This window comes from Dendropsophus ebraccatus, chromosome 4 (assembly GCF_027789765.1).
Source record: "Dendropsophus ebraccatus isolate aDenEbr1 chromosome 4, aDenEbr1.pat, whole genome shotgun sequence".
NCBI classification, from domain to species: domain Eukaryota; kingdom Metazoa; phylum Chordata; class Amphibia; order Anura; family Hylidae; genus Dendropsophus; species Dendropsophus ebraccatus.
Window position 1 is genome coordinate 35,523,279 of NC_091457.1, and position 5,012 is coordinate 35,528,290.

The window sequence follows — 5,012 nt, forward strand, 5'->3', positions numbered from 1 at the left end:
TTCTGCTCTTGGGTTTATCAAACATTTACAGCCGGGGTTAATGGTTAACCCCTGCTCCAGGGCTGGGCTGCACACCCCCTCCCTAAGGCAGTCAAAAAGATAGGAGGCTCTTGCACTGGCTCTCATTTCCCTCCTGGGCAGCATGGTGCATTGGCAGATTCCACTTTTCTGACCTACAGGCATTCTGGTAAGTCAACCTGTTCCCTGTATTAAGTGTCAGTATGGATATGGGGTGGGTGGCGATAGTAAAAAGTTTCCATTTAAGGTGATGTCTCATATTGCTTCTGTTTCCTTAAATCTACTTGGGGACCAACTAAATATCTCTTTAAGGTTTCTAAAAATATAATTGAAAAAAACAGACATTCTAGGACTATTCTCTTGCTTGAGCGCATTGTAACACCATGTATGAGAAGAGGGAATTACAAGGATAAGGAAATGGATAAAGGGCAGACTACGTGGTTTCATTAATCTGGAAGGAAAGAGAAGGTCTATGAGAATATTGAGAACAAAACATAATAGGAATAAAGAATAAAGTGAAAGCGAGCACACAAGTCATGTGACTGGGTGCAGTGACAGCGAGGCAGTGAGGTAATGTGGAGGGGACGAGATCAGAATGTGGCAGGAGGCCAGGTTGTGGAGTCCATAACTAGAGAGGTGTTTTGCTGGCCACTTTGCCCCGATGCTGTAAAGCATATGGGCTAAGGGTCATGTAGTATAAAGGTAACTAATAAATGTGCAACGATGGTGTAAAACGTTCACTTTTGAACTTTGTAGCCAGAAGCGTACAGGCAGCGCTCGGTGTGCACTGATAAAATACACTAGGTATGGCTGGTTTTACTTGCCATCAGTTTTGCAAGGATTATGTTTACGTACATGATTCTAAAAAGATAATGTTGGGGCAGCAATTTTTCAATAATATACAGTAAGACATTAGGAGTCTTATAGGTGTGTAAACCACAGAAATGTTAACATGTCTGACCGACACCAGTTACAATACAAGGAGTTGTAGTCAATAGGAAATATGTTTTTATTGGGCCCTAAATTAATGTGAAAAAGGGCTTTTTGGTCCCACCAGACAACAGAGCTCAGAGGTGACTGCAGCCTCTCTAACACTATAGCTTTATCAATCCTTTATAAATTTTATAAGTCCAGTTTCATTCGAGTGCGCCATGGCGCCATTTTTTTTTTAAGTCACAAGCCCCAGCCCAATCGTGAGTGTGATCATCCGAACTGACAGAATCATATATAGGAATCTGTGATGTTTGGGTCAATAGACTCATTGTCTAAAGTACTTACTGAACAGACACAGAATGAGCAAATCCACTCTTCAGCTATAGTACTAGTAAATATTGTCTTGTCTGAGGCCAAGTTAGTCTACATGCAGTTATACTGTCACTGCCGTCATGTCTTTTGTGAAGCCTTAATTCACTTTTTAGAAAACCTGCTACATTGGGGCCTTGCTATGGAGTGACCACACCATTCCATCTTCCACTATGAAGAACTGTATACAACATTTAGAATTTTAAAAAAATGTTCTATAGAATCTGTAGAAGAGAAAATCATTTTATGTCACCATGCTTCCTAAACAAGCACAGTGACATACAAATGCAAAAGCTACAGCACGGCCATAAACCTGACTTTACAGAGTCACTGATGGATTTATATATAAAATCATAGTCACATGAATAGTAGATTACACAAATGTGTCAGTACCATCGATGGCCCATATGGTGCCCTTAAAGGGCTGTTTCCACGTACTCATCATCTTTCTGCAGGACTCAAGCGGAGGTCTGACATGTACTGTAGAGGTCCAACTTCTAGTACTCATACCATTTACAGCGATGGGGGGGTCTTGTCTCGCCCTGGTTGAATGAGCAATAGTTGGTCATGCGCATTGCGGCTTCATTCAACTCTGTTGTCCTGATGAATATAGTTGAGTACAGCGCTCTGCTGTCTTTGTTAGGCCCATAGAATGAAATGAAGCAGCAGCACGCATACCCAACCACCACTCCAACAGCTGAGACCCCTGTTCTTGTTAATGGTATGGGTCCAATCAGTCCCAGATGTGATCACCAATCTGGCAGATAGGTGACAAGTGTCATTTATGAATAAAACCCTTTAATAAACCAGATTAAACCATAGCAAAATATTCTAAAAATTTAATTATAAAATTCTACAAACTTATTTTCCATACATAAAGAAATAAATGTCTTCTATCCAATCTATATTAAATGTCTGACAGACACTTAAGCGACACAACAATATATATATAATATTTCTTCCATGTACAGTAACAAACTAATTTCGTTGATCTCTAATAAATATTAGAAATCAAACAGGAATATTTTTTATATTTTATTTGATATGGTAACTTTCTTTAAATTAACCAATGAACAAGCGTTTACTCATTCATCGGCTCATCGTTGGTCCTGTTATGTAGGTTAATATCGACCTGTTTGGCTAATAATCGCCCCCCGTAATAGGGTCCTCAGGCATTGCCCCAGTTTAATACAATGACTAAAATGCAAGAAAAGAATCAATATTATACACATAATTTGTCCATCAATATTTTCCACTGCTTCTCCACATCCAGTACCAGTCACTGCTCTGTACTAAAGTATTCATAGAAAAACCAAGTAGATGTGCTCCAATGATACACAACCTATATGCTGTGAGGAGTCATCCTCGGACTTTAACCTGCTGTATTGCAGAAGGGTGCGGTTAATATGGCTACAGGATACAGTGTATATTGGGAACCTTGATGGTTACCGAACAACTACATACAAAAGCTAATTCAGAAATATTAGAACAAAACTCTTCACATTCACATTAAATAATAAGTATAAATAAAGTATAAAGTAAGGGAAAATATAATTACATGTAAAAATAAATTTAATATTCTCTATTTACTTGAGAGCTACACAGTGCATGCCCCCCAATACAACCACCTAGCCAAAAGGAAAGGTGCCCCAGCAATTAAATATTATGATATATTTACCCTGCAGCATTGCCCCAACCATGTTATTTACGATCAGCGGAGGCCTCTCTAATAGACGGAGGCCTATGATACCCATGTACACTAATAGGACATTTTAACAGGAGTTATTTTCATCCATAATGTGTCCTCCATACTGCTTACTGCTATATGATAAAAACTGTAAGCATACCACACACCTTAAAGGGAACCAATCATGCAAAAATCACTGTTACAGCTATAAATAAGCCCCATTATAACCCCTAGCACTGTTTCCGTGTGTGACTTTTTAAAACGCACTCATCTTGTCATGTGGGTGGTCCAGTGCTTCTAACTAGTCATGCCTCCATGGGAGGGTCCACGCTGAGGGATGACCCCTCTTTGGAGTTGCTGGCTCCTATATGCCGGTGCTCCCAGGGAAGCGTGATTGCCTGCAAGATTTCCTGCCAGCCATGACTAGTTAGGAGCTCTGGACCGCCCACATGATCAGATGAGTACATTTTAAAAAGTACTTTTTCAGGACATATAAGTAATGCTTATGGTGTTTACTTGTGTTTATGCCCAGAAACAGTGCTGGGGGCATAATTTGGCGCTGTAACAGCTATTTTTGCATGATTGGTTCCCTTTAAAGACAGGTGGCCCTTAAAGGAAACCCATCACCATGAAAATGCTACCAAAGCTACTGGTATAATGTTATAGAGCAGAATCAGCTGAGCAGATTGATATATACCTTTATGGGAAAAGATTCAGTATGAACGGAAAAAAGCCAGCTTACCCCATCCACCGAGCTTCACAGCACGGGCTCACACTCCAACAGGTGTCCTGAGTAGATGCGGAAAAGAAACGAGTCCAGCTCCCGGCAAGGTGGAATCAAGTGCGTTGTTTATTGTATCTCCGTCACCGTACACACGTGCGGCATGCCCCCAACTGAAGCCTACGCGTTTCGGCTGCTACACTGCAGCCTTAATCATGATCATCAGCCATGATTAAGGCTGCGGTGTAGCAGCCGAAACGCGTAGGCTTCAGTTGGGGGCATGCCGCACGTGTGTACGGTGACGGAGATACAATAAACAACGCACTTGATTCCACCTTGCCGGGAGCTGGACTCGTTTCTTTTCCGCAAAAGATTCAGTATAACTTGTATATTATTGTATGAAATCTTTGATGTTTCCATGCTAAAGAGTCCAGTCCATTGAGCAGGGATTTCAATCAACATGTTACAAGATATACTGAATATTTTAATATATATATATATTTATATATACACTCAGTTCTTTGTGTTCTATAACATAATGGCGATAGATTAGATAGCATTGTCTTAGTGACAGGTTCCCTTTAAAGTTAGGGCCCTATTCCACCGGACCACTATCGTTCAGATTATCGTTAAATCGTTCGAATCTAAACGATAATCGTTTGGTTGAAATGGAGTTAACGACTAACGACCGAATGAGAAATGGTTGATCGCTTTATAAGACCTGGACCTATTTTTATTGTTGCTTATTCGCAGAACGTTCGCAAAACGTTCGCATTGAATAAGACGTCGTTCGGTCGGTCACAGTAGATATGAACGCAATAGCGAAGAAATAGCGAAGAGAAAACGATCGCAAATACGATCATAAGTAACGATTATCGTTCCATGGAAATGAGTGAATAGCGGTCGTCTGAGATCGTTAATTGTTAACGATTATGCGAACAATAATCGTCTGGTGGAATAGGGCCCTTACAGCAAACTGTTTTATGTGTGACCTGCTGACTTTCCCCCAACAGATAATGTTAAAGGAGAGATGGGTCACACATATTGGATTTCAACACGCCCAATAACTTTGTTCTCAGGGAGATAAGCAGCAACCCAAATTGTCTTGCAGTGCCTTTTTCCTCTCTCCCCTTTAAAAGATCATGTGTGTTCTTTTGAGCTGAGCATGCATATGGATGGATGGAAGGAGATATCTGATGGGCAAATGTTTACACCAATAGAAACTGTATTTATGTAAGTTATATTTCTGAAAGAATGAAGTGACTTCTCTGGGTTGTTCTAAGG